Here is a 13,696-nt window from a genome sequence, read left to right as displayed (position 1 = left end):
TTGGTTTGGTTGGTTGGGTTTTTGTAGAGCAAAATAAAAGATTGGTTTGTCGCTATCATTTACAACAAATCATCAACCAAGGTAAATAAATATTGCTCTATTTAATTCAAGGGAACTAATCTTCAGCAGGAAGATTTGAGAGGTAATGGGGGCTTTCTTTTGAAGATGATATGAGCCAAGGATAAAGGACATGAAAGATCCTTTTGTAAAACTGCTAATCTTTCCTCTTCCATGGAATCATTGTTCTACTGTAAAAGCCTGATGGTGCCCACCTCTCTTTAGTTAAAAAATATAGATTTAATTGAATTAAAAAAAATCCTCACATCCCTTAATCTGTTGAGAAGCAGTGGAAAGGAACAACTCTCATCTTTGCTGATTGAAGAAAAAAGTCTGTAAAATCATGGAAGTGTTAACTTTAGAAGGAGGGTCAGGAGCAGGACAAGAGGTTTGAAATTCCTTTACAAATAGCATCAGTCACTTACTTAAAGTGTAATGCTCATGGTGGCTGTGCTACATCCAGTGAGTGTCACTGTAGGTTGTTTTAGCTGTGAAATGAATCAGAGGTGTTTCATAACTGCACAGCTGGCTTCCCCTCTGCTGGTGAGTCTGACCTCCCTCCATGGCAGGAGCAACCCACTGCAGAACACAAGGTGAAAACTAATGTATTAAAACAATAAAAGAACTTCAGTGACAAAGCAGTCTTGTATCATGTTTTTAAAAGATAGTCTTTCCGTGGCAGAGTGGGACTGATAATATTTGAGGTGTTTTCTGCTCTGGCAACAGCTTCTTTTCTGGCTTTGGGTAAGTAGTTTCAGATGCATTTTGCACCAGATGTCAAATCAAAATTGGAGCATTGGGCTTTATCCTGTTTCCCATGAAAATTATTTAAACCATTATACTCCAATTTGAGCAATTGTGTGAAGTGAGCTGTGAAAACTTCTAATACCACTTGGGACAGCCCAGTTAGGAGTTGTACCTGAAGCCTACAGACATCCTGCATCTCTCGTGGGGGATAATGCTGCTCCACAAGAGTGCATTCCTAGTCTGTACACTGTTGTGTATTTCAACATCAGTGAGCACAATTAGCTCAGAATCCAGCTTGGAGCCTTTGGAATACTTTGGCACTAACACTGAAAGTAGTCTTAGTTCTAAATTTCATTTGCAAAATGAATTATCTGATTGCCAGTGAAAATGTAAAGTGCATCTTTTATGACAAGGGGAGAACTATTTTGGCATTACTAATTTTAAGTTTTAGTTTTATGTTATTTACTTTTGCTATTTTTCAGGACTTTTCTTCATTTTGCATTGTTCTTCTTTTTCTCTTTTTGGTTGGGACTGCCTGTGTTTAATTTCTGATGTAATTAAATTTTGTATTACAGATGGACCAATGCTGTATATGTTAGGTTATAATATGTAGCTATAAAAAACTGAAGATACTGATGTCTAGAAATACTAGTGACATACACTTGTCTAAAAAACTGTTTCAGTCCAGTTTCCTAACTGAATAATCTAAAAAAGAAAAACAATAATAAAATTCTTTGAATCTTTCCTCCACTTGCTAAGCAATTAACTTGTCTACCACATTCAAGGAGAGACGCTCCTCATTTCCCCTCCATTGGAAGGGAATGGCCAAGCTGGAGCATGGATGTGTGAGAGAGATTTCAGGACATGAGAGTGAGATATTAAATTTTCTATGTTATCTTAACTACTCATGTTTAACTTAGAATGTCTTCATCTTTCCATATTATATATGTAGAATTCATTAAGGCACCTCTCGAAACATTATTTTTGTAGGCTTTTTATTTCTGTGAAATAAACAGGAATTACAGAGGAAGATACTGCATGTGATGGGGCAGTAATCCTAAAGAAAGAAAGAAAAATTTAAAGAAATGGCAGATGAAATGAAGAATTTTACAGATGACCTTCCTAAGTTTTGGAGAGGCTTGTGCTTCACTTTGTCAGCTCTAAACTTTTTACTGCCTTCACTCCAACTGAAAAGCCTAAATCAGACTGCAGAATAAAGACATTTGTGGAATCTGGAGATATTAAATTATGTTCTTAAGTACGCATGGTGGGATACAGAAAGCTGCCAGCTCTAAAGAGCACTATGATAATGAAATTTTCTGAAAGAGAGAAAAGATCAGCAAATCTCAAAGGGACAATTTCTGTAAGGCTGAATGCACTCAATACTCCTACTGAATTAAAAAGTTCAAATTAGAGAGAGTTTGGGGGTTACTTGGAGCAAGTGTGTGGGGGAAGGTAACACTGAGAGTAATTGAACCATTGGAGGCCTAAGACTGTGGCAAATTCTTAGTCTTGTGGTACTTCAGGTGACCCAAAAAGATAATGTGAATCAGGCTGAAATTGTGGCACTAACAGAGGTGTCATTGGTTGAGGATGCCTGCAATGACTCAGGCAGGAGGCCAGAGCAGGCCTTTCAAACCATCCTTTGGAATCATGTGCTCAGCATCTTACAGGGAAGGAACAAAATCTGCAGCTGATCTCATCTAAATTTAGCTGCATGCAATTTGGTTATCTAGATTCAATTAGTCATCCTCATTCCTAAAGAGTCAATGGAGGCAGACAGTACAATGAGGTGCCTTCAGGAGGTGCCTGTTTCTCTCCTCTCCACAGGAAATCAGGATGGCTGAATTACACTGATTAACTTGTAACTGGCAAAATTAATTCAATCATCTCTGCTTATGTCAAAGTAACCCTTTGGTCCTTTTCAGTTACTGAAGGATGATTTATCTTCTTGGTTCCCCTTGCCTGGCCCCGTTGGTACTCTCTGGGCTTACTCATGATTTATATTGCATTAGGAAAAACAGAAGCTCTCCTTCTGCATTCACTAAAAAAGCTAATGATTGTAATCCATTCATACAACAGGCAGTGACTTTGTGCAAACTGAACAACAGAAAATCTACTGAGATATTTGGTTTATTTGACTAGGATTCTTTTTATTGTTTGCAATGTTATATTATTTATAAGATAAAATAGGAAGGTTGGAGCTCAGGAGTATACATTGACTCCAAGAGAGGATCTGGTTTGTGTTAATTTGGTACTTGCCGGAAAAAGGAAAACAGTTATTTTTGTTAGGACAGACACATCCTCTAAGATAAGCCTATTTCTTTTTGTACAAGCATTTAACTGTAGACCTAATCAACATCACTTTCATGAAAGGATTATTCATTTCACAACACCTGTCCTGCATTAGCAAATAGTTGTCTCTAGCAACTAATTTTAACAAATTCAGAAATACATGGGGAAGTGCAGAACATGTATTACACAGTCTGTTACAGGTCACAGATGAGCTGTTGGCTTTTGTCCTTAGATGCTTCATTTGTAGAGGAACATGCAATACTGTGAAGCAGCTCTAGATTTTAAAATTCCTGCACTTTAGTGATCTTGTTTTGTTCTTAATGGGAATACTCTGGTACACAATGTTAGCCACATGAGCAAGATTTCACAGTAGCTTTTTTCTTTGAGCACTGGAGAACACAATCCTGTGCATAGGCAGTTCCAGTTGCCCACAGATAACTCACCTGAATAAGTAATATCTGGTCCTCCTATTGTTCCTGTAAAGTGTCTGAGAAAAATAAATCTTGAAATAAAGGAAGCCAAATTTCACTCTTCTCGCTTTGAGCCTACTGGACAAACTAATCTCTGAAAAACTCCCCACACAATTTGAGAGGTGAATTTCTGCTCTTCACAAGTGCTTGTTCCAGAGGTGGAATCCTCTGCTGGTGGGTTCACCTTCAGACACAGCATTTCTCCACGGAGCATAGCCCAGGAGCACTGAAATCAGTAATGGAAATTGCAAACCACCCAAGGTGCTGATCTAATTTAGCTGGAGTTTGTTTTCAATTAAGAACAGGCAGGGTTTTGTTGCTTTATTTTGCCTGCCATCTAGACACCTTCCTCTTCTTTCCTAAGGATACTTTTACTTATTTTAGACAATTAAAGTGAAAGACAAAAGATTTGCTCCTTCAGCTGCAGTAATTCTGCACAAGGGGTAAAGCTGGTTCTAAGAATACAAAGAAAATCAAGTTCAGATTCTTCTTTTTATTGATTGTGCAAAATAAATGAGGAAAGTGCTAAGTAAAGGACCATCCAACATAAGGATAAATGAGGTGGATCTTCTCTACATAGCTTTTCTAGTTCTGTGCTTATGGTTGGAATAAAAAATGCCCAGTTGCCAGGGGATACATGGAAAACCCCCTTCTACTACCTCAGCCTGAGGTTTGTGCAAAATTCGGTGTTAATGCTTCCTGCCTTCTTAGAATGATTTTATTTATTTGATTTTGCAAATCTTTGCCTAGAGAAGGAATGCAGTCATAATACAATGTGGCCCATATCAAACTCTGCTTTGTTCTGATCATTTCAAGAAAATTTGCTGTGATATGAATGCACATAAGTTCAATCTATCCATAAATATTTCAAATATGGAAGCTTGTTCAGTCGGGGGGTGGGCCAATTTAATGAAAACATAGATGAATAAATTCTTCCACCAAATGCCTTTGGTTCAGAATAAATCAATTAAAAACAAGCTTGAGGAGTTTACACTATTTTAGTAAAACTGATTTGATATATAAGCAATAGTCAATTGTAATAGAACTGCAGGAATTTGTAAACATTATCTAACATGTCAAAAGCATGCATTTCTTTAGCCTGATAACTGTGAGCAAGCTTATCTGGTTTCAGTGGAGCAAATGAAAAGGAAAAGTCTAGACCAGAGAGTTAGAGGAGCAGGAGTTTGTTCTGTTCATCCATATTGCAGAGAGTTTTTTCGACACCTTGAACAAATTAGTCATTAAGGAGAATACACTCTATCAGCACAGGGCCAGTAAATACAAGTGCCACAAAGAGATCCTGAATTTAAAAAAAATGGTGTTGTAAAGCACCAACAGTGAAAATTGCATTCAAAACCAAGACTTGCTCCTTGGGGTTTGGACTAAGCAGAAAGTTGTGTTAAGGGGGACACACAGTTTGGTACTATTCTTTCAACACAATTATAAGCTTGTAAAATACACCAGGAGTCTGACAAGTATGTACTCAGGCTCAGAGTTCTTCAGCAACCATCAGTGTGCTCACAAATATATTTTTATTAAATTTACATATTCAATTTCAATCAGCTTTTCTTTTTCATTAAAGAGAAATGAAAAAAGTTTAAACAATAAATCTTTTTTTTTTTCTTGAGTACTGCTAGGAAGCTATTTTAAAATTAGTAATATAGCAAAACAAAATAGTTTGGACCTAACAGGGCACTTCATATTGACTGTAGTTACAAGGTTTTTTCATTTTGCCACAGGAAAAAACAGTGTCCTGTTTTAGTCTGAACTATCTCTGCCTCTTTTTTATTTCAGAAAATAAACCAAAACTTTATGTCAGAATTTGTTTTTTGTGGCCACCATGAACCAAGATAAACTTGCACTGGCAGCAAAGCCATTATAAGGTCAAATAGGGGTGAGTGTTGATTCTTGGGGGGTAGTGGTAAAAGTATGGCACAAAAAAACTTTGAAAGAAATTGTGGTATAGATTTACATCTCCTTTTATTTGTTCATCTACACTTTCCAAGTACTCTTTTACAAGGGAAGAATTTACTCATGTGTTGCATGAACCTGCTGCCTGGACCCGTGCCACTTTGCTCTCTGCTGTAGGAATAACAGCAGGATAAAAACTGCACATGAATTTCTGAAACAGCACAAAATTTCTGCAACAAAACTAAAGAAAAACGCCTAAAAAGAAAAATTCTCAGATGCCAATGGAGATCTGCTTTCCAGCATGAGGAAGAGAAGTGTGAGCAGTGTCTGACCAGCTCATTCGCACTTGGAAGCCTCTCCCCAATTTATCAGGGGTTTTCACAAAGGCCTGTGTTAGCTCAGTTCTGCTTTTACTGGCTGTATTATATTAGTAAATTAAACAGAACAGCACTGGCACATTTTTATCCATGCTGTTAAATAGTTGGCACATTCCCTGAAGCAATTTTGCCCTGGTGTTTTCCCAGAAATTACCCAGAAATGGCACAGGACACAAGACATTCACATCAGGCAGTATGTGTTCAACCAGCCTCTTTTGGGGGCATTAGCCTTGCAGATGAGATGTGTTATATCCACTGTCTCTATCAGAAATTTGTGCTTGGTACTTTTATTTATGATATAGTTCCTGAGAACAGGAATGGACTTAGGGCATCTTTCCAAGCATAAGATAGTTTCAAAGCATCTAAATAGCATTAGTTATCAAAAGGCTTTTACTAGAAATAATTTCTAAAATGCATTCTAAATGATTATAGACATCCTAATTCTGAAATGTAATATTAATGATTGAATTGTCAAAACAAAATCAGATTTAGGACTTTCCTTTTCTCTATTCCTCCTGCTGTAAAATGAACAGTGCCATGGACCAGTTGAGCATTTTTCTGGTGCATGGAGAGTGTCTTTCCCTTCACCTTTTCTGTGATGGAGAAAAGTACAAGACCACCTGTGTGAAGCTGTTAAGGAAACCTGCATCTGACTGAGCTTGACAAACTCATTCCACTGATGAATTACATTTGCCTGAAGTGCATGGGGACACAGTTATAAGGCAGAAGGAGAGGTGGAAAAGTAACTGCACAAATAGGTGTTGAAATGGAAGTTACTGTGTTATATCACTAGATCCTGTGCCAGGGCTTAGGTGCTTAAGTAAACCTGTGCTAAGTGATAACCTGACTGTACTGGGCTGAGATATGAACTTCAAGGCAAAAAACCATGAGACTGGGGCAGGGCAAGAACCTGCCAGAGATTATGAAGCATTGGGCAGATGCTCCATAATAAAGCAGAGTAAACAACAGAAAGAGGGCAAACCATGGCAAACCAAGCCTGGATTTTCACAGGGGACTTGCAGCAGCAGCAGCAGGCAGGTGTCAGGTGTCTGGTGCCTTGGTGCTGCCTGGTGCTGCTGCATGCTCTGAGCCAGACCTGCCAGCAGCAGCTCAGCTGGGCAGCCCTGCAGCTCCTTCACCAGCTGCAGCTGCTCTGGTCCACAGCAAAACGCATCTTCAAAAGGAATGAGGGACACAAGCAGTGACTAAAGGAAAAATGTAAGAGGAACAGGCATATTGTTGAGTGATTTGGGGTCTTTTTAATACTATTCTCTGGTAAAACTTGTGTGATAGACTGATATTAAATGTGAACAGAAGCTCTTACAAGTAGAAACAAGTCTTTCAGACTGTAGGCCTACCAGTAAAAAATCAGGAGCAGGACCTCAACCTCTGCCCCTGAGGCCAGTTTGCATGGTCTGCCCAGATTCACCCTGTTAAACTCCCCCAGTTTTCAAAGCAGCCTGGTTTTGCCCAGACTGGCTGCTGGGCAGGTCCACAGCCTCAGCTTTCTCCTGCAGTGCTTGGAGAGAGGCTGGGCAGCTTCCAGTACTGAATCAGGTCTGGTCCTATTTAGCTCAGGAGAGTAGATGCAACCTTAAAATACACATCAAGTCATCTGTTGCCTGAATTCCACGGATTTCAAAGGATTTAGGCCAGAAGGAAACTTGCCCTAAGCTGTGCATTCTTGCAGCATGCTCATTATCACATTTGCCTTTGACTTGCACAGCTGTAAATCCATGGAAACCAGAGTAATTCAGGGATGAATCAGGTCCATTATCTCCTCGTGTTTGTGCAGCACTTAGCACAATGGTTCCCTGATCCTCATGGGAATTCATGTTATTTTAGGACAATCAGAGCTTTCATTCCTTAAAATAAAGTATATTTTTAGCCGGTTTCAGTGGCGATGCATGGGGAGCGGGGGTGGAGCGTGTGAATGAAGGGGAAGGCACAACTGATTTCCCACCACATGACTCTGAGCACACCTCTCAGATGCCCGGGAGATTATCTCCCCTCCTGGCCAGGGTGCCTGTGAAAATATGACCAATGGGGACTCAGATGCTGGGATAGAAAACGAAAAACAAAATTTGTGAATATTACTGCTTCTTTTCTAGATAAGTTGCATCATTTTTAGGGCTCAGGATGTGAAGCCCAGTATCTGATTTGGAAATATTTGGGGTTAATACTGGTATTTTTAGTGCTTTTTGGTGAAAAGTAATAAATCAGGGACAGTGCCAGTGCTTTCCATGGAAAGTTACATCTCGAAGATGTAATTTTCTCAACACTATTTTCAAATAAATGCAAATAAAAGGAACCAGGAACACTTGAAAAAGCAAGAACTGTGCAATGCTCATGTTCAGAGGTGCTTGTTTCAGCTCTTTTACGAAATCTTGTTAAGACCAATAGGTCTTATAAATTCTAACGAGATACATATGTGGAACATACATAAAGACATTACACATGTCTTACAAAATATTTGCTGTATAAAGACCCGCAACTGTGTGTAGTTATTTTTCAAAAGAGAGGTAAGTCCTAAGAGAAGACAGAAAAAACCATCAGTTGAAAATCATAATCCCAGCAGAGTTTATTCCTACTTCCTCTTAAAACTGAAGTGTGTGCTTCACCTTCAGGTTATTTTCACAGACATAGGTGGGGAAGACTGAATATCAGCTGTCATTAACCTAGTGTCCTGAAATGACAGAATCACTATTAGTCCCAGAATATTTAAGCTGATACTTACAGCTTAAAAACATTCGAAACACATATTTTTGCAATCAAAAATTACCAGCAATTATTGCTAGAGTTGTGACAAGTTTTAAAAACCAACATGAGAAACAAGTAAGCTGCCTTTCCAGTCCTAACCTATCCACTAGGAAAAACAGAAATGTAAAGATTAAACTCTTTCAAAGCTGCTAGCTTGTTTTTCTTCAAGCCACCTTAATATCTCATTGAAACATAATCTTAAAAATTCTTGCAGTGAAAAGCCATTATTAAATTAACTTAACATTTGAAAGTCCTCTTCTGATACTGTTCTTAATTTCACAGGTAGGTCCATTAATATTCCTTTACTTACTATTTAACAGAAAGCATTTTATTTGATGTGGGGGATGAATTATTATTTTTTATTATTTTGGATGTGGCTGTTAGGGAAAGGTCTGCCACTCCCATAACTCTGAGACTTCCATAATTCCACAGCTCTAAGAAACATTAATTTCCTTCCATGTTGGAGTTGCCTGCCCATGTGCCTTCAGTGTGAAGCCATCGAAGGAGCACTATGACAGAGCTACCTGATGTGTTTGTGCCCTTGCTGTGCTGTCTGTGTTTGTTCTAGCACATTTGGAGGGCTGAAGGCTGGCAGCCTGGCTTTAATGTTTCCATGGCTATGTCAGATGCACAAGTTGTTGAAGGCCTTTGCATTTTAAGAATGATTATGTTACAGTTCAGTGCATGTACAGAAATGTTGATAGCCCTGCCATTTGCCAAGAGTGACTGCAAGGCAGTGTGTCCCACTAACATCCCCAGGAGTTAGTTAATCTCTGGTTTAGTTCAGTGAAACCCTGTGAGTTCAGACCTTTGGCAGCCAAGAGGAGAATATGTGAGTTGTAGCAAATTAATAGTCATGGTAGTCTTTCTAATCCTGTTTGAAAACTAATCCTTTAGATCACAGTAGGTAGGTAGTTCACAGTTAAAAAATAACCATTTATTTTACTGGCAATGTAAATTGCTGCAAGGCTGCTTCTCAGCCAGTGAAGTAGTCAGTCATCTGTGTTCTATTCACTCGATAAAAGTATGAGATCCATCTGCCCTAACTGAAGTAATTAAAAGTAATTTTTATAAGTACTCATCACCATAGCCTTTTTTTTTTATGTCATTGAAAGGGAGTGAGGTTCATCTCAAAACCTTGTGTAAAGATTTAGTCCATGAAGATTCCTCCCTTCAGCCCTCCAATGGACGTGTTCTTTGAGGAGGGAAAACAACTATTCTTCAAAAGTATTTTGATTCCCATAACATACTACTGATGCCACAAAAAGTATAGTAAATTTGTATGTCATCAAACAGAAAACAGAGAAATCTCACTCAGAAACTTCACATTTACACAGATGGAAGATGTAGCTCCTTCCTTCTGTCCCAGTTGCCATCAAGCACACCAAATCACAGAATGGTGGGAGTTGGAAGGAGCCTTAAAGATCGTCTAGTTCCAATCCCCCTGCTATGGACAGGGACACCTTTCAACAGACCAGGTTGCTCAAAGCCCTATCCAACCTGGCCTTCAGCACTTCTAGAGAGGAGGCATCAGCAATTTCTTTGGTGACCTCCTTCAGTGCCTCACCATCTTCACAGTGAAGAATTTCTTCCTAATATCTGATTTGAACCCACCCTCCTTCAGCTTAAAGCCATTCCTCCTTGTCCTATCATTGTACCCCCTTGCAAAATGTCCCTCTTCAGCTTTCCTGCAGCAACTTTCAGGTGCTGGAAGGTTATTCTAAGGTCTTACTGGAGCTTTTCCTTCTGCTGGCTGAACAGACCTACTCTCTTGGCCTGTCCCAGGCTGGGATATGGGTGACAGGACAGTACCCAGCAGCACCAGCAATCTGCTTCCTGAGGCTCATGCAAGCAGCATTGCTGGGGACCAGAGCTCAACATCACCAGGTGGCTCAGCAAGGAGAGCAAGCTGGGAGAGACATTCTGTATCTGGAAATGCAAAGGATATCATACCAGGACCCACACCACCACAGCTCAGAAGTTAAGCATAGATTTTATAATATGCTTGGATCACACCAGGGCAGAGTCCCCAGTGGACTGAAGAGCAGTCAGTGAACAAATCTTTTATATGGTCTAGGACACACAAAAGAAATAATAGGCTAAAGCATCAGAATTTCTCCAAAATATGCTCAGTCAGTAAAAAGCTTTGTAAAGCTGAAGATAGTCAACATCAAATGAAGTTAATCAACTACATTATTTTTTTAAAAAAGCTCATCACATAAATGCCCAAAAATTTTTTTAAAGTTAATGAAATCTAAAGAATACTAAATGTATTTAAGCTTCTTATGATACTAAATATAAATAATTTAATCTAATAAATTCTGAAGACCAAATGTTAAAGAATACTGAGGAATAATCTCTTAATCTATCTATAGCCCCAGCAGTGATGTTCATAAATGTATGTTGTTTTACAGCAATGAATTTTCAAGCAGATAGACAGAGGTCTAGGTTATTATAGGTCTGAATAAACCTAAATGCAGCTAATTCAGCATTTAACCTTGCCTGTTGGACTACAGTTCTATGCCCCTGGATTACCAGTCCAGTAACAGTACTGTTCTTAATAACACAGCAAATTATTTCAGTTTGTATCATCTATGAGGGTAAGATTCAATCATCATCTATGAGGGTAAGACTCAATATATTATGCAGCAAGGAGGACTGGAAATATTTGGAAGAGCAGCATGCCTTTCATAGGCAGACCCGTGTTCTCCACCAGCACTCTCTCAGCAGTGCTGTGCTTTAAATTGCACTAATTAATTGCATTAATTATCTTTCAGTTTCTTGACTTAATTCAGGACTAATAGGTCTGAGGGAAGCAAGTTAAAAGCCTGAAAAGGGTGACACACCACAGTCAGTCAAAAACATCATGAAATTGATATTATCTAAATTTTTTTTCATTTGTTAGTCTGGGTTTGTAAATGCAACCCTGAGCTGTTCCCTGCCGAGCTGAGATGTGGAGGTGAAATGACTGGTCAGTATGCAGCTCATCTGGGCAATGGCATATGTAGGCTGCCTAGAACTCTGTTCCTTGTGGAGTAGATGATAGTTACAAAAGACTGATATCAGAATAGGCAATTCAGATTCTGCTTCTCTCTCAGTCTGAATGGAATCAAAGTCAGCTTCTTCCCTGTACAGAAAAACTCTTCAGTTATGGAAGTTACAACCCAGCTCTGCTGGAACATCAACCTCCCTATTCATGAGGTTGGGTAACTTTTCCACAGAAATGAATCTGGTCTAAGCAAGAGAACAGTCCCAGTCTTTGTGATGGTCTTACTGCCATCCAAGAAGCAAAGTCTAGTCCTGTGTACTGCTTATGCATTTTATGTTACATAAAAATAGAAAATAATCCTGAAAATAAAACCAGGCTGGAGGACCTAGTCCAGTTATATCTTAGAACTCATGTTTCAAAGCTCATAGGGTGAAAGTTCAGCTCTGGTGACATTCTCTTGCTTTTCAGTCTTCACATGGAGATCCTTATTTCTTGACTTTCCTAAACCATTCTAGTTTTTTTACTGCTTACTAGTGTTACCTGCAGCTTTCAGTGTTAAAGCCAAGAAATTCTGTATTGGAATATGTGCCTGTACAGGGCAGATGTTGTGTATGTTTTCACTTGTTTTATCTGTTGGTGTATTGCAACATGCTACATTTCTTTATTTTATTATTCGTTTTTTCCCTCTTTGACTCCTGTGAAAAGAATATGTCTGCAGAACTGAACTGGCAGCTTTGGTCTACTTTGAGGAAATCTCCTTTAAGTGACCTGAATGCATTGCACAGTTAGTTTTGCCATCTGGTTTCTCCTATGCTCCACCTCTCTTGTTTCCTTATTGAAAAAAAATGTCCTTCTATTGTACAAACAATCGAGTGTGTTCTGGGTAGGTCTAGACAAACACACAGCTGAAGTGAGCAGTGGAAGGGAAATGTATCACTCAGGTAAAACATCTGAAGGCAGGTCACTTAATTGAAGATTTCTTTCTGAATGATTATCCCATGTAATGGTGTTATGCCAATAAAGCTAAGAGCTCATCAAAGAAATGTGAGATGCTTGTCCTGACAAAAGGAAAAGGAGATATATTTTTTAACTTTATAGTGTTCAAAGTTAAAGGAAGAAAAATAAAATAGCCCATTATCATTTTGCATTGGGAAACTAATCCTACCCTTGACTGCACACAGCTCCTATTGACCTCTGAGTCATTTCCACAGATCTGCTATGAAAATGTTGCCCTAAATATATAACTGGTAGGAAAAGAATTCTTAATTTTCCCACATGAGGAAACTGCAATTTTATACTGAAGTTAAATCAAAGAGGTTGATGCCCTTTGTAAAGATTGCTTTTCAAGATAAAAATAAATTCCTGGCCAATATTACCAGGAATAAGCACCAGTAAAATCCCTACTGAATTCAGCCTCGGTGGAGGCATGTGCAGAGGCACATGGTTTGTAAGTGTGATCCTGTCACTGTGCGCCATAGGCTTTTCTTGGGAACTTGACATTTTTGAACAACAAGGAGTCAGAAAAAGAAAAGAGACTGCAGTGTCGTGTAAGAAAAGGACCAAGCAGGAAATATTAATTTCTATTAGTTACAGTGTGTTTCATTCTGACAGGTCAAAAGCCACTATTATTGAAGCTAGAGAGAATGTTTATGGTCATGCTGGCAGAATCACAACCTGTTTCCTTACCCTTGGGCACAGAAGATGAAAAAAACTCAGTTATTTTTCCCCCTCAAATGAGTGCTCTTTACTGAAGATGCCACTGAAATTTCAGAAGCAGTCACCCTGGAGCTCACACTCACTCCAAGTTGGCAAAGCAGCTCTGGCATTCACAGAGGCACCAGAGCCACGTGTTTGCACGAGAAGCCCTTGGTGTGGGTTTTCCTGGCACCGTGCAGGCAGAGAGGTCACATGCCTTCCTCCTGCCCAGAGTCAAATTTGTGTCCAGCACTCAATAACCCCATTGCTCCCACTCTGCTGGCAATAGCAGCATTCAAAGAGCTTTGTTTACTTGCATCTTTAATTATGAATGGGCTTTTACTTGTTCTGAGAAGACCATAGTATTAATTCAGTAATTATCCCATGAGATTGAT

This window comes from Serinus canaria, chromosome 3, assembly GCF_022539315.1.
Source record: "Serinus canaria isolate serCan28SL12 chromosome 3, serCan2020, whole genome shotgun sequence".
Taxonomy (NCBI): Eukaryota; Metazoa; Chordata; class Aves; order Passeriformes; family Fringillidae; genus Serinus; species Serinus canaria.
Note: the sequence above shows the minus strand (reverse complement) of the source record.